Source organism: Mastigoproctus giganteus, chromosome 10, assembly GCF_048544385.1.
Source record: "Mastigoproctus giganteus isolate SK-2022 chromosome 10, ASM4854438v1, whole genome shotgun sequence".
Taxonomy (NCBI): domain Eukaryota; kingdom Metazoa; phylum Arthropoda; class Arachnida; order Uropygi; family Thelyphonidae; genus Mastigoproctus; species Mastigoproctus giganteus.
Genome location: NC_143584.1, coordinates 173201520 through 173220982, shown reverse-complemented (window position 1 = coordinate 173220982; position 19463 = coordinate 173201520). Strand labels below are relative to the sequence as shown.

Below are 19463 nucleotides of genomic sequence, written 5' to 3'. Positions count from 1 at the left end.
TTCTGGCCTCACCACAAATATGTTCAAATGAAACAAAACTAAAACGTGGGCGACATCTATGATCGGTATTCATAAATATTTTAATCGAGTGCATATTAGAATCAAATCATTTAGAAACTACTGACATCATAGATATGAGTATTAATCAGTTTGGAAAGTATCAATAAGTGTACTTCCTGGTCTATAGCTAACACGGATATTAAAGTTCAGCATGAGGAATCGACGAGGTCAATATTCGACGTCTCTGAAGAGCATTTTTTTTTTTTCCAATCCCAACCTATGTTAATTTCTAAGTCCAGTACACTTTTCCTTTGCAAGAACCTTTAGATTACAATCGATGACGCTGATTAACGTACTCTGAATCGATGGTGAAGGGACGAATGCCATAAAGTGAGTTTATTCCTCTTCCTTTTAATGAATTCCTCTTCCTCTTTATTCAGGTCAATGTTTCGACTTTGTTATCAATGTCTGGAAGACACCAAAGTATGCGTTTGACGAATTGTTTTTTTTACTGTACGAAAAACCCGAGTTTCTGAGAGATAAAACTCTGCGGTCTTCTTAAGAGGCTAACACATCCATATTATCAAAAAAAGATTTTACAATTCCTCGCGTTATTGAAAGGAAGCATCAGAAAAAATATTCACCACGAATAGCCGCTGGAAGCTTAAGATTGACCAGTCACAAGCAGCTGCAATCGCATGACTCAGCTGATCATCTTCATTTTACCAGACTGGTAACAGTAGACCTGTACAAGGTTAACAACGAACTTGAACGAAGATAGATTCCTCCGATTGTTGACACGATGTCACAGGTTGACAGTTACTATTACTATCTCGACTGTGTTCGGACCACAAATGTTGCCTTACTAATTGTATTCTGTCAATAAACCACTCCTTGAATTCAATTCAATTCAGTTCATTCAATTGATGAAAGTGGCAATAAACATTATTTGTTCGTCAGGGGGCGTAGCTCAGATGGTAGAGCGCTCGCTTAGCATACGAGAGGTACCAGGATCGATACCTGGCGTCTCCAACTAAAGTTCTATTGTATTCTTTAGTTTTTAAAGCTGGTTAAGATTTCATGTGATTGGGAACCTCTGTTTTTGGGTTCGTTTGGAAAATTTCCCTCAGTGGAACGAAATGGGGTCCTATTTGCAGAATGTGGTTTGCTTCCAATATCTTCCGCTAACAGAGTTCAATTTTAAAACATTAATCCTAAAATAACTAACACATGCGCAGTTTTTTGTTTCGTTCCATGGGTTTGGCACAATAGCTAATAGAGGCCTAGGATCAAATTTCTGAGTTCAACACTCTACACACAGCAGACCACTCAGTACTTCTCTCTGTTGCTCAACCTTTCGAAAAGATCGAGACACATCCCTCTTCAGTGTGGCAAAACTCGCTGATACATTTCCATCTCCTGTGGATTCTCCAGAACGTTGAGAACGAGATTTGTCAGTAGCCTCGAACATCCTTATCGAACTCAACAGTGCACACAGTAATTTAAAATTCAAAGCATAAAGTTATAAAGAAATTTAAAAAAGTCGTAGCAATAACGAAAAGCATGCGCAAACCGCAACTCTGATATCGAAGAAGCTCTTAAAGTTGTTTACACATCAAAGTAGTGGAAGTATTCCACTCTGTAATCCATTTTTAATGTGTTCTACTCTTTTCACAGAGGGATTTAAGGAAATGTGAACTTATGCAGGCTTGATAGATCTGTTCAAGAATTGTGTTTATATGTTGTATGTTGGGAAAGGTGCAGAGCATAATTTGAAAGGTAACACAGAAGACTTAAAAATGCAACCTTTTTTCAACACCTAATTTCGGTACTGTTTTTCCACAGATTGATATCAGAAGATTTGTAGAAGCAGACAACGAATTTGAATTAAGATGGATTCCTTCAATTCTTCATACGATGTTAAAGGTTCACAACTACCCTTACTATCGTGACTGTGTTCGGACCGTAAGGCATCCACAGGAACGTATATCAACATTTCTTCTGTACCAGAAGAAATAGGTTGCGCTTCAAGGATTAAACCATTCAAAGGAACAGTTATTGGAGAGAACATGTACTGTTCTCTCTGGAACTTTTTTCGTGGATATTTAGAGCTGAATATGCTTTCAGAATGTAAAATGGCTGCAAGTGGTTATCGAGATGATATCTTGAACCATGTGGGAAAATTTATGAAGCTTGTAAAATAACATCGGCAAAATATGTTGCATCGGACCATCTTGGTCACTGTTTGCAGAGGAACACAACTGAACGTGTAGGTTTATTTATAATTATTATTTTTGATTATATTTGGGAATTTCACACCTTCAGTTTTATCCAATTAATTGCACTCAGTCATTAAACTAATGTTTGCATTCAATTAATGAATAGGGCAACAAATATCATTTTTTATCATCAGTGGGCGTAGCTCAGAATGCAAGAGGTACCACGATCGATGCCCGGCGACTCCAGTTGAAAATTGTTTTATTTATATTCATTTAACCGGATTTAGTTTTGAAACCAGAAATTTTGGTCATGAATTAGACGGATTTTAACAACATTTTATGTCCTTTCAAGGATTCAATTTTTCGACATTATTTTGCAGATTAACAAAGGAAGGTTTGCAGTTTATCTGCAAAAAGTGAGGATTATTCAGAAAGAGAGTTCTGTTAAAGTTTCAAATAGAGAATCATCCAATACTTTTGGCCACATACACCGATTTCCAAAAGTTAAGCAGGACTCACAAAATTAAACACTTCTTGGGAAATTGAGAAACCAGGTCTCGTGGTAGCATTTCCTTATTTTTCAATAGTCTCAAAATGTTTTTGTATATTTGCATGATCATCATTGAACCACCTGCTTTAGACTGAGTCGCCTGACGCTTTCCAATGGTCAGCAAGAGAATGAAAGCAAACCACCTGAGCAAGTAGTTCCATTGAGTGACATATATTGATAGACCCAATTAAATCATGATCAAAATCTCGGGTTTTAAAGCTAAAGGTGGTTAGTAAAATATTAATAAAATAAACATTCACTTGGAGACGCCCGGTATTGACCCCGGTACCTCTCGCATGCTAAGCGAGCGCTCTACCATCTGAGTTACGCCCTCTGACTGACTTTAGCTTTTATTGTCACTTTCATTAATACTGGTATTCAGGTCAGATCTATAGTTTTTTAGTGACCTTATTCGAGCACACTTTTAATGTACTTTGAGTACCAAGAATTGACGTCACTCCATTTTAAAAACATACTTTACGCACTGCTTCACCTGAAACCTGAAGATTAGAGCCATAGTCGACCTGTAGGTGTTAATATTATCTGACTGCTTGGAATTCTAAAGTTAGAAGCAAAATTAAGGACAATTTCTTCTTTAGGTGGTGATCCACCCAAATAGGAGCCACTCATTTATGTGGTGTGTCGTACGTAATTAGGGCGGGTCCGAAATGTTAGTTCTTCTCCGCCATGATTCACTGTGATGATATTCAAACTCTGGGCAATGCCAGAAATGAGTGCAGTGCAATCAGCATTCATGGAAAGCAACATTCCTGGTGATCGTAATTCCCAGTACCCGTCCAAGCCACGAGGATGCGGGCACAACTATACATTTACTAAACTAAACGTAATATTTCCATGAAGAAGCGCATTCGTATGGGTGCGCAGTCTCCTATAATGACGTACGGTGGTGAATACCGGAAAGAATCCTTGATCCACTGGAGGAAGTGTAATAGTAATAAATGCCAGCAATTCCAATACCGAGGAAGCCCAAATCTAGATGGAAGCAGGTGAGAATCCCGTCTGTAATAAACTGGAGATCACATGGACGACCCCACTATCTATACAGATTCGTCAGACAGTTATGTTATGCGGTGGGGGGGGGGGGTAAAATTATTGATTTCTATCGCTGACCTGCTGTAATGATCTTCTGCATGCTGGTATGCGTGAAATCCGAAATAAATCGTAGTTATACGTCGGGGCGTAGCTCAAATGTTAGAGTGTTCGCTTACCATGCGAGAGGTACCACAATCTATATCTGGCGTCTCCCAATTAGGTCTGTTCAGTTATTTAATTTGCAGTTGGTTAAGATTTTGTGTGATTGTAACCCGCTATATTTTCCTTCGATGTGATTCAAAGATTTCGCTCAATGGGATGAAATCCGGAATTCGTTTTTGGAGAAAGTGGTCCCCTTCTAATTTCTTCAGCTAAGAGAGTTTTCAATTTTGAAATCTTAATCCTAAAATAACTGACTCAAGCACAGGTGTGTATTTCGTTTCAAGAGTTTTGCATTACAGCTGATATCGGCTCTGTATTAAGTATTCGACGTCTCTGAAGAGGCAATTTCCCCTTCCTCCTTTTTAAATCTCAATCAATATTAATTTCTAAGTCCATTACTCTTTCCATATGAATTATAACCATACTCTGAACGAACACTTCGATTCCAATCAACGGCTCTGATTTTGCATAATCCGTGCTTATTGAAGTAGTTCTGAATCTATGGTGAAGGGACCTCAGCCGTAATTAGCAAAGAAGCGTGCAATAAAGTGAGCTTAATCCTGTTTCCTCTAAACTTACTGACACATCAAGGTTTCCATTTTGTTATCAATAACTGAAAGACATTACAGTATGCGAGAGCCAAAATATCTTAGGATAGGTCAGTATACGGCGTCTGTATACTGACCTCTGTGATTTGTGTTTATTGGACAAAGCACCCCAGTTTCTAAGAGCTAAAACTCTGCTATCTTCCCATGACAGTAATTAACATACCTGGAAAAAAGTGAAAAAAGTTTGAAAATTTCTGGCGTTACTGAAAGGATTCAGGGTGAACATTGGATTCAATGTTCACCCTGGACAACCATAGAATTCAATGTTCACCCTGAATAGCACTGAAGAGAAAAACTGGCCAGTCACAAGCAGATGTAATCACATCACTCAGTTGATCATTTTGTTTTATATGAACTGGTATCAGAAGACTTCTAGGAGGTTAACAACTAACTGGAATGAAGATGGATTCCTGCGATTGTTGATACGATGTACAGGTTGAAAATTATTATTACTATCTCGACTTTGCTCGGATCACAAGGATTGCCTTACTAATTGTATTCTGTCAATAAACCACTGCTTGAATTCAATTCAATTCAGTTCATTCAATTAATGAATGTGGCAATGAACATTATATGTTCGTCAGGGGCCGTAACTCATACGGAAGGGCACTCGCTTTGCGTGCGAGAGGTACCGGGATCGATTCCCAACGCTTCCAGATGAAAGTTTATATTCATCAAACCAGCTTTAATTTTGATACCAGAGAAGTTGATCATGATTTATGTGGTACTATCAACACATTCTGTGTCCATTCAATTTGCGACATTCTTTTGCAGCCTAACAAAGCAAGGGTTGAAATTTATCTGCGAAAAGTGATGGTTATTCAAAAGGAAGAGTTCAGTTAAGAGTTTCAAATAGAGAATCATCCAGTACTTTCGGCCAAATAACCGGTTTCCAAAACTTAATCAGAAGTCACAAAACTAAAAACATTGTGCGAAATTGAGCACCTCGGTCTTGTAGCATTCCGTCACTCTTGGAACAGTCTGAAGTGTTTGTGGATAACTGCATGATCAGTACGGATCAAACTGATTACATCTGCTTCAGAATGAGTAGACTTCTGCTTTCCAAAGGGTCTTTACCAGAGTGAAAAGAAACCACGTGACCTGAGCCTTTGAAATCTTCACGAATTTTTGAGTTTCCTGGAAATTCACAACAAATCTTATCAAAATGAGGCGCCAAGAACAAAATCTGTGATGACAGTCCATCCGTTTAAATCTTGGATTTCAAAATTAAACCTGGTAATGTAAATTAAAAAAAAAAAATCGTTTAGAGGCGCCGGGTATCTCTCGCATGCTAAGCGAACGCTCTACCATCTGAGCTACGCCCCCTGACATACTAACAACCTGCATTGCCACTCTCTTTAATACCAGTGTTCAGGTGACTACCATAGTTTTTCATTGACCTGATTCGAGCACATTTTTAATGTAGTTTGAGTATTAAGAATCGAAGTCCCCCCATGTTAAAACACACTCGTTGTACTGCTTCACGTGAAGCCTGTAGGTCAGGGCGAATGTTGACATCTAGGCTTTAATTTCATCTGTCTTTCTGGATTTCTTTAGTTAGAAGCAAAATTAAAGATTATTTCTTATTTAGGCGGTGATCCAAACAAGGCCCACCAACTCCTATCTCTACCAACGATTTATCAATCAGTATATTGTGCAGTGGGGGGTGTGGAGTTTGAAATTATTTTTTGATTTGATTGTTACCAATGAACTGCTGTAGTATCCTTCAAGATACTGATATGTATGAAATTAGAAATAAAGCGTTTCTGTCTGTAGGGGGCGTAGCTCAGGTGGTAGAGCGCTCGCTTAGCATGCGAGAGGTACCAGGATCGATACCTGGCTCCTCCAAATAAAATTTTTCATTCACATTTATGTAACAAGGTTTAGTTTTGAAGAGAGAGATTTAGATAAGATCATCGCCATGTTTTTTGTCCTTTCAAACATTCAATTTACGATATTCATTGGCGCATAACAAAGCAAGGTTTGCTGTTTATCAGCAAGAACTGATTGTGGGAAAGATCAGACGAATCCATGCAACTATAGACCGATATCCCTTACCAGCTACTTGGGCAAGACATTGGAAAAGATGGTACACGATAGACTTGTATGGTACATAGAATCCCACTCAGTCATCAGTAGTAATCAATACGGCTTTCGCAAAAACCGATCCACATTAGACCTTATGGTGAAAGCTGAGTGTAACATACGGAACGCCTTTATACAGAAGGAACATCTTGTCATGGTGTGCCTGGATATTGAAAAAGCCTTTGATACCGCCTGGCGCTATGGTATTCTGCAAGACCTATATGCTATAGGACTCAGAGGTCGACTCCCAATGATCATAGAGAGTTACCTTAAAAATAGAACTTTTCAAGTGAGTTATCGTAATGCTGTTTCGCAAGCTGTTATCCAAAGAGAAGGTGTACCACAGGGATCGGTACTCAGCGCTACCCTCTTTGCTCTTAGGATAAACAATTTAGCGCAGAACATCTTGGTTAACGTAGAAATCTATCTTTATGCTGATGATCTTGCGATATCTTGCCATTCACAGAATATGCGTTCCATTGAACGACATTTGCAGCTTGCAATAAACAAAATAGTGTCATGGACTTCACGTAATGGTTATCGTCTATCAGCAACGAAAACTGCAGCCATTCACTTTTGTAAAAAACGCCAACTACATCCAGAACCTGAATTATCACTGGAAAAACAACCGATACCAATTACCAGCAATATACGATTCTTGGGCATAACTCTTGACACTAAACTGACATTCCAGAAACACATACTACAAACACGAACTGTCTGTATGAAAAAGCTGAATATACTTAAAGTCATCTCATCTATGACATGGGGAGCTGATCGCTATACTCTACTCCACCTATACCGGGCCTTAATCAGATCTCGATTAGATTATGGTGCTCCTGTTTATGACTCTGCCCGAAAGACTCTGTTAGACTGTCTCAACACAATACAACATAGTGCGCTCAGGATTGCTCTTGGGGCGTTCAGGACTTCGCCGGTGCAAAGCTTATATATAGAGGCCAATGAACCTCCACTCCACCTTCGGAGAAAGATACTGCTCCTCAATTATGTAGTTAAAATATATAGCCTTCCATCTCATCCTATCTGGTCATACCTCTATGATCCACAATGGGTAAACCTTTTCAGAAATAAGCCTCTTGAAAATAAACCTACAGGAACCCGTCTACGAGAACTGATTCAGCAGTGGAATATGCAGTTGACCAATTTACATCAAGGCAGAGAAATTGTACAGTCTCCATGGAAAGTGTGTATACCTTCGTGTGATGACTATTTCCGACGTTGGGAGAAACACTCCCTGAACAATCCAACCATTCAGAAACTACATGCAGCTCACTCTTTGGCAAATGCAGACACTTTACAAATTTATAATGATGGCTCTAAAAATGACAGAACTGTGGGAGCTGCTGTGGTGCTACCATCATCAACAGTGTCTGTTTCATTACCACAAGAATGCAGCGTTTTCACTGCAGAACTCTATGCCATTAAGATGGGTTTGACCTTACTTGCTCATGTTTTCACTCCGAAGGCTATTATCTATACAGACTCCTTGAGTGCAGTGACAGCCCTCCAAGGCAATTCTCGCTCTCCACATCCACTGATAAATCAAATAAGAACTCAAATATCCGAATTTCATAACAATAGGCAGACTGTGACATTCTGTTGGATTCCAGGGTACACTGGAATACCAGGAAATGAAAGTGCAGATAAAGCAGCAAGAAATCGCACTGATAATAACCACATCCGGATTCCTTACACAGACTACAAATCAATCGTACGCCGAATTTGCAATGAAAAATGGCGAGAAATTTGGCATAATCAGGTAAATAACAAGTTACGAAATATAAAACAGAATCCACAGCTATGGAAATCTAGTTTCCGTTCAAACAGACATGAAGAGGTTGTGCTTGCCAGAGCACGTATAGGTCATACCCATCTTACACATCACTATTTATTGCGAGGAAATAACCCACCACTGTGCTTCCACTGTAATTCAACGCTAACCGTAAAACATATTCTTATAGAGTGCACTCACTATCAGTATGCCAGAACCACATCATTCCGATCCCTATCTAATTTAAATGAACCTCTTCAAATTAGACATATGATTGGAGACAACTCCAATTTACCTGAGTTTTTCCACTATCTAAAACAGATTAATATATTTATGCTCATATAAACCCTTTTATTAATCCTTACTGTGTATCTCCACAGGAACACGCGCAGTATGGCCAAAGTAGCTCTTGCGCCAAAAAAAAAAAAAAAAAAAAAAAACTTTTAATGTACTTTGAGTTCCAAGAATTGACGTCACTCCATATTAAAAACATAGTTTACGCACTGCTTCACCTGAATCCTGGAGATTAGGGCCATAGTCGGCCTATATGTGTTAATTTTATCTGACTACTTGGAATTTTGAAGTTAGAAGCAAAATTAATGACGATTTCTTATTTAGGTGGTGATCCATTCAAATAGGAGCCATTTATTTATGTGGACTTGTGGTGTGTCGTATAATTAGGGCGGGTCCGAAACGTTAGTTCATCTCCGCCATGATTCGCTGTGATGATATACAAACTGTGGGCAATGGCCAGAAATGAGTGTAGTGCAATCAGTATTCATAGAAAGCAACATTCCTAGTGATCGATGCTTCCCAGTACCCGTCCAAGCCACGAGGAGGCGGGCACAACAATACATTTACTAAACTAAAGGTAATATTTCCAGGAAGAAGCGCATTCTTATGGGTGTGCAGTCTCCTATAATGACGTATGGTGGTGAATACCAGAAAGAATCCTTGATCCACTGGAGGAAGTGTAATAGTAATAAATGCCAACAATTCCAATACCGAGGAAGCCCAAATCTAGATGGCAGCAGGTGAAAATCCCATCTCTAATAAATTGGAGATCACATGGACGACCACACTATCTATACCCATTCGTCGGACAGTTATGTTGTGCAGTGGGGGGGTAAAATTATTGATTTCTACCACTACATACTGGTATGCGTGAAATTCGAAATAAATCGAAGTTATACGTCGGGGAGCGTAGCTCAGATGTTAGAGTGTTCGCTTAGCATGCGAGAGGTACCACAATCTATATCTGGCATCTCCCAATAAAGATCTGTTCAGTTATTTAATTTGCAGTTGGTTTAGATTTTGTGTCATTGTAACCCGCTATATTTTCCTTCGGTGTGATTCAAAGATTTCACTTTTCAAAGATTCAATGGGATGAAATCCAGAATTCGTTTTTGGAGAAAGTGGTCCAATTCCAATTTCTTCAGATAACGGAGTTTTCAATTTTGAAATCTTAATTCTAAAATAACTGACTCGAGCGCAGATTTGTGTTTCGTTTCAAGAGTTTTGCATAACAGCTGATATACCCCGGTATCAATTACTCGACGTTTCTGCAGAGCAAATCCCCACCCCCTTTTTTTTTTTAAATCTCAACCAACATTAATTTCTAAATCCAGTACGTTTTCCATATGGATTATAACCATACTCTGAACGAATCCTTAGATTCCAATCGACGGCTCTCATTTCGCATAATCGGTGCTTATTGAAGTAGTTCTGAATCGAAGGTGAAGGAATCTCGGCCGTAGTTAGCAAAGAAGCGTGCAATAAAGTGAGCTTAATCCTGTTTCCTGTAAACTTACTACCTCATCAAGGTTTCCATTTCGTTTTGAATATCTGAAAGACATTACAGAATGCGAGCGCCAAAATAACTTAGGATAACTGAGGTCAGTATACGGTGTCTGTGTACTGACCTCTTTGTAATTTGTGTTTATTAGACAAACAATCCCAGTTTCTAAGATCTAAAACTCTGCTATCTTCTCATGACACTAATTAACATAGCCACGTTGTGAAAAAAGTTTTGAAAATTCCTGGCGTTACAGAAACGAGACATCGGATTCAATGTTCACCCTGAATAGCCACTGAAGAGTAGGACTGGCCATTCACAAGCAGATGCAATCACATCACTCAGTTGATCATCTTGTTTTTCACGGACTAGTATTAGACTTCTAGGAGGTTAACATCTAACTGGAATGAAAATGGATTCCTTCGATTGTTGACACGATGTTACAGGTTGACAATTATTATTACTATCTCGACCCTGTTCGGACCACAAGGATTGCCTTACGAATTGTATTCTGTCAATAAACCACTGCTTGAATTCAATTGAGTGCATTCAGTTCAATTTAGTTCATTCCATTAATGAATGTGGCAACGAACATTATCTGTTCTTCAGGGACGTGCTCATACGGTAGAGCGCTCGCTTTACATGCGACACGTACCGGGTTCGATACCCTACGCTTCTAGATGAAAGTTTATATTCATCAAACCAGCTTTAATTTTGACACCAGAGAATTTGATAATGATTTATGTGGTACTATCAACACAATCTGGGTCCATTCAATTTCCGACATTATTTTGTTGCCTACCAAAGCAATGGTTGCAGTTTATCTTTGAAAAGCGATGGTTATTCAGAAGAAAGAGTTCTGATAGAGTTTCAAATAGGGGATCATCCAGTACTTTTGGCCAAATAACCGATTTCCACAACTAAAAACATTGTGCGAAATTGAGCACCTGGGTCTGTCGTAGCATTCCTTCACTCTTGGAACAGTTTGAAGTGTTTGTGGATAACTGGACGATCAATACTGATCAAACTGATTGCATCTGCTTCAAAATAAGTAGACTTCTGCTTTCCAAAGGGTCTTTACGAGAGTGAAAAGAAACCACGTCACCTGAGCCTTTGATTGAAATCTTCAACGAATTTTTGACCTTCCTGGAAACTCACAACAAATCTTATCAAAATGAGGCGTCAAGAACAAAATCTGTGGTGACAGTCCATCCGTTTAAATCTCGGGTTTCAAAATTAAACCTGGTTAGGTAAACTAAAAAAAAAATTTCGCTTGGAGGCGCCGGGTATCGAACCCGGTACCTCTCGCATGCTAAGCGAGCGCTCTACCATCTGAGCTACGCCCCCTGACATACTAACAAACTGCATTGCCACTGTCATTAATACCAGTGTTCAGGTGACTACCATAGTTTTTCATTGACCTAATTCGAGCACACTTTTAATGTACTTTGGGTATTAAGAATCGAAGTCACACGATGTTAAAAACACACTCGATGTACTGCTTCACGTGAAGCCTGGAGGTCAGGATGAATGTTGATATCTAGGCTTTAATTTCATCTGTCTTTCTGGATTTCTTTAGTTAGAAGCAAAATTAAAGGCTATTTCTTATTTAGGCGGTGATCCAATCAAGGCCCACCAACTGCTATCTCTACCAACGATTTATCAATCAGTATATTGTGCAGTGGGGGGTGTGGAGTTTGAAATTATTTTTTGATTTGATTGTTACCACTGAACTGCTGTAGTATCCTTCAAGATACTGATATGTATGAAATTAGAAACAAAGCGTTTCTGTCTGTAGGGGGCGTAGCTCAGATGGTAGAGCGCTCGCTTAGCATGCGAGAGGTACCAGGATCGATACCTGACGCCTCCATGTAAAATTTTTCATTCACATTTATGTAACAAGGTTTAGTTTTGAAGAGAGAGATTTAGATGAGATCATCGCCATGTTTTTTGTCCTTTCAAACATTCAATTTACGATATTCATTGGCGCATAACAAAGCAAGGTTTGCTGTTTATCAGCAAGAACTGATTCTGGTTAGATAAATAAATCTAACATAAAATAAATAAATAACCAAAAATAAAAATCTAACATAAATAATTATCAACAAAACAATCGTTTATTTGGGCGCCGGTCATCGATCCCCACCCTGAAGGAGTACCAATCTTCATTGTTACTTTGATTAATACTAAAATTTTTCAGTAACCTCTTTGGAGAACAATATAAATGTATTCTGATTACTATGAATCGAAACACCCCACGTTTAAAACACTGCTGACGTTCTGCTTTATGTGAAGTCTTCAGATCAGTGAAAGTCGATTTTCAGGCTTTAGTTTTAGCTGTGTGCCTGGAATACTCAAGCAAATTAAGATGTCTTATTTAGGCAGTGATCCAAATAGGGCCAACCACCCTATAGCCACGATTTGGTACTAAGTTGTGATACGAGGAATGGGAGTTTTAAAATTGTTTCAGATTTGATTGTTACCACTGAACTGCGCAATACCCTTCCAGGTAGTGATATGTACGAAAGCGGAAATGATGGATGGTTGTACAACAAGGGGCGTAGCTCAAGACCGCAACTCTGATATCGAAGAAACTCTTAAAGTGGTTTCCCTCAAAGTAGTGGAAGTATTCAGTTCTGTAATCCATTTTCATTGTGTTCTACTCGTTTTGAGAGATGGATTTAAGGAAATGTGAACTTATGCAGGCTTCATAGATCGATTCAAGAATTTTGTTTATACGTTGGAAAAGATGCAGATCATAATTTGAAAGGTAACACAAAAGACTTTAAAAAAACACAACCGTTCTTGAGCAACTAATAACTAATTTGTACAATAATAACGCCGAAATATGTTGCATCGGTCCATCTTGGTGACTGTCTGCAGAGGAAGACAACTGAACGTGTAGGTTTATTTATAATTATTATTTTTGGTTATTTTTGAGAATTTCACACCTTCAGTTTTATCCAATTAATTGCACTCAGTTATTAAACTAATGTTTGCATTCAATTAATGAATAGGGCAATAAATGTCATTTGTTATCATCAGGGGGCGTAGCTCAGAATGCAAGAGGTACCACGATCGATGCCCGGCGACTGCAGTTGAAAATTGTTTATTTATATTCATTTAACTGGCTTTAGTTTTGAAACTAGAAATTTTGATCATGAATTAGACGGATTTCAACAACATTTTTTGTCCTTTCAAGCATCCAATTTACGACATTATTTTGCAGATTAACAAAGGAAGGTTTGCAGTTTATCTTCGAAATGTGATGATTATTCACTAAAGAGTTCTGTTACAGTTTCAAATAGAGAATTATCCAATACTTTAGCCACATACACCGGTTTCCAAAACTTAAGCAGGATTCACAAAATTAAACACTTCTTGGGAAATTGAGCAACCAGTTCTCGTGGTAGCATTTTCTTATTTTTGAATCCTCTCAAAATGTTTTTGGATAATTGCATGATCATCACTGAACCACCTGCTTTAGACTGAGTCGCCTGACGCTTTCCAATGGTCACTAAGAGAATGAAAGCAAACCACCTGAGCAAGTACTCCATTGAGTGACATATATTGACAGACCCAATTAAATCATGATCAAAATCTCGGGTTTTAAAGCTAAAGGTGGTTAGTAACATATTAATAAAATAAACATTCACTTGGGGACGCCGGATATCGACCTCGGTACCTCTCCCATGATAAGCGAGCGCTCTTCCATCTGAGCTACGCCACCTGACTAAGCGTCAGCCTTTATTACCACTTTCATTAATACGGGTATTCAGGTCAGATCTATAGTTTTTCAGTGACCTTATTCGAGCACACTTTTAATGTACTTTGAGTTCCAAGAATTGACGTCACTCCATTTTAAAAACATAGTTTACGCACTGCTTCACCTGAATCCTGGAGATTAGGGACATAGTCGGCCTATATGTGTTAATTTTATCTGACTGCTTGGAATTTTGAGGTTAGAAGCAAAATTAATGACGATTTCCTATTTAGGTGGTGATCCATTCAAATAGGAGCCATTTATTTATGTGGACTTGTGGTGTGACGTATAATTAGGGCGGGTCCGAAACGTTAGTTCATCTCCGCCATGATTCGCTGTGATGATATTCAAACTCTGGGCAATGGCCAGAAATGAATGTAATGCAATCAGCATTCATGGAAAGCAACATTCCTGGTGATCGCTGCTTCCCAGAACCCGTCCAAGCCACGAGGAGGCTGGCACAACTATACATTTACTAAACTAAACGTAATATTTCCAGAAAGAAGCGCATTCCTATGGGTGCGCAGTCTCCTATAATGACGAACGGTGGTGAATACCGGAAAGAATCCTTCATCCACTGCAGGAAGTGTAATAGCAATGAATGTCAGCAATTCCCATACCCATTCGTCAGACAGTTATGTTGTGCAGTTGGGGGGTAAAATTATTGATTTCTACAGCTGACCTGCTGTAATGATCTTCTACATACTGGTATGAGTGAAATTCGAAATAAATCGAAGTTATACGTCGGGGAGCGTAGCTCAGATGTTAGAGTGTTCGCTTAGCATGCGAGAGGTACCACAATCCATATCTGGCGTCTCCCAATAAAGATCTGTTGAGTTATTTAATTTGCATTTGGTTTAGATTTTGTGTGATTGTAACCCGCTATATTTTCCTTCGGTGTGATTCAAAGATTTCACTTTTCAAAGATTCAATGGGATGAAATCCAGAATTCTTTTTGGAGAAAGTGGTCCCCTTCCAATTTCTTCAGATAACGGAGTTTTCAATTTGAAATCTTAATTCTAAAATAACTGACTTGAGCGCAGTTTTGCATAACAGCTGATATACCCCGGTATCAATTACTCGACGTTTCTGCAGAGGAAATACCCACCCCTTTTTTTTTTTTAAATCTCAACCAACATTAATTTCTAAATCCAGTACGTTTTCCATATGGATTATAACCATACTCTGAACGAATTCTTAGATTCCAATCGACGGCCCTGATTTCGCATAATCCGTTTATTGAAGTAGTTCTGAATCTACGGTGGAGGGACCTCGGCCTTAGTTAGCAAAGAAGCGTGCAATGAAGTGAGCTTAATCCTGTTTCCTCTAAACTTACTGCCACATCAAGGTTTCCATTTCGTTTTCAATATCTGAAAGACATTACAGAATGCGAGCGCCAAAATAACTTAGGATAACTGAGGTCAGTATACGGTGTCTGTGTACTGACCTCTTTGTGATTTGTGTTTATTAGACAAACAATCCCAGTTTCTAAGAGCTAAAACTCTGCTATCTTCTCACAACACTAATTAACATAGCCACGCTGTGAAAAAAGTTTTTAAAATTCCTGGCGTTACTGAAACGAGACATCGGATTCAATGTTCACACTCAGTTGCCACTGAAGAGTAAGACTGGCCAGTCACAAGCAGATGCAATCACATCACTCAGTTGATCATCTTGTTTTTCACGGACTAGTATTAGAAAACTTCCAGGAGGTTAACAACTAACTGAAATGAAGATGGATTCCTTCGATTGTTGATACGATGTTACAGGTCGACAATTATTGTTACTATCTCGACTTTGTTCGGACCACAAGTGATGCCTTACTAATTGTATTCTATCAATAAACCACTGCTTGAATTCAATTCAGTGCATTCAATTCAATTCAGTTCATTCCATTAATGAATGTGGCAACGAACATTATCTGTTCTTCAGGGACGTGTCTCATACGGTAGAGCGCTCGCTTTGCATGCGACACGTACCGGGATCGATACCCTACGCTTCCAGATGAAAGTTTATATTCATCAAACCAGCTTTAATTTTGACACCAGAGAATTTGATAATGATTTATGTGGTACTATCAACACAATCTGTGTCCATTCAATTTGCGACATTCTTTTGTAGTCTACCAAAGCAAGGGTTGCAGTTTATCTGTGAAAAGTGATGTTTATTCAGAAGAAAGAGTTCTGTTAGAGTTTCAAATAGGGAATCATCCAGTACTTTTGGCCAGATAACCGGTTTCCACAACTAAAAACATTGTGCGAAATTGGGAAGCTGGGTCTGTGGTAGCATTCCGTTACTCTTGTAACAGTCTCAAGTGTTTGTGGATAACTGGACGATCAATACTGATCAAACTGATTACATCTGCTTCAGAATGAGTAGACTTCTGCTTTCCAAAAGGTCTTTACGAGAGTGAAAAGAAACCACGTCACCTGAGCCTTTGATTGAAATCTTCAACGATTTTTTGACCTTCCTTGGAAACTCACAACAAATCGTAACAAAATGAGGCGCCAAGAACAAAAACTGTGGTGACAGTCCATCCGTTTAAATCTTGGGTTTCAAAATTAAACCTGATTAGGTAAACTAAAAAAAAATTTCGCTTGGAGGCGCCGGGTATCGATCCCTGTACCTCTCGCATGCTAAGCGAGCGCTCTACCATCTGAGCTACGCCCCCTGACATTCAAACAACCTGCATTGTCATTCTCATAATATCCGTGTTCAGGTGACCACTATAGTTTTTCATTGACCTAATTCGAGCACACGTTTAATGTGCTTTGAGTATTAAGAATCGAAGTCACCCGATGTTAAAAGCACACTCGACGTAGTCCTTCACGTGAAGCCGGGAGGTCAGGATGAATGTTGATATCTAGGTTTTAATTTCATCTGTCTTTCTGGATTTCTTTTAGTTAGAAGCAAAATTAAATACTCTTTCTTATTTAGGCGGTGATCCAAACAAGAGCTACCAACTCATGTGGATATCCAGCCTATCTATACCAACGATTTATCAATCAGTATATTGTGCAGTGGGGGGTGTGGAGTTTGAAATTATTTTTTGATTTGATTGTTATCGCTTAACTGCTGTTCAAGATACTGATATGTATGAAATAAGAAATAAATCCTTCTTGTACGTAGGGGGCGTAGCTCAAATGGTAGAGCGCTCGCTTAGCATGCGTGAGGTACCAGGATCGATACCTGGCGTCTCCAAATAAATTTTTCATTCACATTTATGTGACAAGATTTATTTTTGAAAAGAAAGATTTAGATGAGATCGTCACCATTTTTTTTCTCCTTTCAAACATTCAAATTACAATATTCATTGGTAGCATAACAAGGCAAGGTTTGCTCTTTATCAGCAAGAACTGATTCTTATGCAGAAGAAAGAATTCCGCTATAGTTTCAAATACAGACTAATCCAATAGTTCTTCCATGCACGCCGGTTTCGAAAACTTAAGCAGAAGTCACCAAACTAAACACATCGTGGGAAATTGAGCAACCAGGTCTTGTGGTAGAAATCCCTTACTCTTGGACCCGCCTCAAATGTTAGCGACGATCATCGCTGAGCCAGCTGATTACATCTCCTTAACATTGAGTAGGCTTGTGTTTTCCAATGGGTCTCTAAGAGGGTGAAAGAAAACCACTTGAGCTAGTAGTTCTGTTGAGTGAAATCGTCAATGAATTTTCGATCTTTCTGGAAACTCAGATTAATCTTTTCAACATAATATCAGAAGATTTGTAGAAGCAGACAACGAATTTGAATTAAGATGGATTCCTTCGATTGTTGTTACAATGTAACAGGTTCACAAGTGCCATTAATATCTTGACGCTGTTCGGACCGCAAGGCTACCACAGGAACGTATATCAGCATCTGTACAATAAGAAATGGGTTGCGCTTCAAGGTTTAAATCATTCAAAGGAACAGTTATTGGAGAGAACATGTGCTGTTCACTCTGCAACTTTTCTCGTTGATATTTAGAGCTGAATATGCTTTCAGGAGGAACAATGGCTGCACGTGGTTATCGAGATGATATATTGAACCGTGTGGGAAAATTTATGAAGTTTGTACAATAACATCGGCAAAATATGTTGCATCGGACCATCTTGGTGACTGTCTGCAGAGGAACACAACTAAACGTGTAGGTTTATTTATAGTTATTATTTTTGGTTATTTTTGAGAATTTCACACCTTCAGTTTTATCCAATTAATTGTACTCAGTCATTAAACTAATGTTTGCATTCAATTAATGAATAGGGCAATAAATGTCATTTGTTATCATCAGGGGGCGTAGCTCAGAATGCAAGAGGAACCACGATCGATGCCCGGCGACTGCAGTTGAAAATTGTTTTATTTATATTCATTTAATTGGCTTTAGTTTTGAAACTAGAAATTTTGATCATGAATTAGACGGATTTTAACAACATTTTTTGTCCTTTCAAGCATTAAATTTATTTGCAGATTGACGAAGAAAGTTTTGCAGTTTATCTGCGAAAAGTGAGGATTATTCAGAAAGAGAGTTCTGTTAAAGTTTCAAATAGAGATTCATCCAATTCTTTTGGCCACATACACCGGTTTCCAAAAGTTAAGCAGGACTCACGAAATTAAACAGTTCTTCGGAAATTGAGCAAACAGGTTTCGTCGTAGCATTTTCTTATTTTTGAATTGTCTCAAATGTTTGTAGATAATTGCATGATCATCATTGAACCATCTGAATTAGACTGAGTCGCCTGACGCATTCCAATAGGTCCCTAAGAGAGTGGAAGCAAAGCACATCAGCAAGTAGTCCATTGAGTGACATATATTGATAGACCCAATTAAATCATGATCAAAATCTCGGGTTCTAAAACTAAAGCTGGTTAGTAAAATATGAATAAAATAAACATTGATTTGGAGGCGCCGGGTATCGATCTCGGTACCTCACCCATGCTAAGCGAGCGCTCCACCATCTCAGCTACGCCCCCTCACTGACTTTAGCCTTTATTGCCACTTTCATTAAAACGGGTATTCAGGTCAGATCTATAGTTTTTCAGTGACCTTATTCGAGCACACTTTTAATGTGCTTTGAGTACCAAGAATTGACGTCACTCAATGTTAAAAACATAGTTTACGCACTGCTTCTCCTGACACCTGGAGATTAGAGCCAAAGTCGGCCAATAAGTGTTAATTTTATCTGTCTGCTTGGAATTCTAAAGTTAGAAGCAAAATTAATGACGATTTCTTATTTAGGTGGTGATCCATCCAAAAAGGAGCCACTCATTTATGTGGCGTGCCGTACGTAATTAGGGGGGTCCGAAACGTTAGTTCATCTCCGCCATGATTCGCTGTGATGATATACAAACTCTGGGCAATGGCCACAAATGAGTGTAATGCAATCAGCATTCATGGAAAGCAACATTCCTGGTGATCGCTGCTTCCCAGAACCCGTCCAAGCCACGAGGAGGCGG

The 19463-nt window shown here is 38.8% G+C and overlaps 1 protein-coding gene and 5 non-coding genes across 6 annotated transcripts in view; 4 read left to right on the top strand and 2 right to left on the bottom strand.

The window, feature by feature from the left end:
* LOC150079510 (uncharacterized) overlaps nt 1-19463 on the top strand; it is a 99251-nt gene that overhangs the window by 36872 nt on the left and 42916 nt on the right. The gene's annotated exons all lie outside the window — the stretch shown is intronic.
* On the top strand, nt 960-1032 carry TRNAA-AGC (transfer RNA alanine (anticodon AGC)). Its single transcript has one exon. It is a non-coding gene; the product is annotated as a tRNA-Ala (tRNA).
* Nucleotides 6368-6440, top strand: TRNAA-AGC (transfer RNA alanine (anticodon AGC)). The gene has a single exon. It is a non-coding gene; the product is annotated as a tRNA-Ala (tRNA).
* Nucleotides 11539-11611, bottom strand: TRNAA-AGC (transfer RNA alanine (anticodon AGC)). The gene has a single exon. It is a non-coding gene; the product is annotated as a tRNA-Ala (tRNA).
* Nucleotides 12062-12134, top strand: TRNAA-AGC (transfer RNA alanine (anticodon AGC)). Its single transcript has one exon. It is a non-coding gene; the product is annotated as a tRNA-Ala (tRNA).
* Nucleotides 16626-16698, bottom strand: TRNAA-AGC (transfer RNA alanine (anticodon AGC)). The gene has a single exon. It is a non-coding gene; the product is annotated as a tRNA-Ala (tRNA).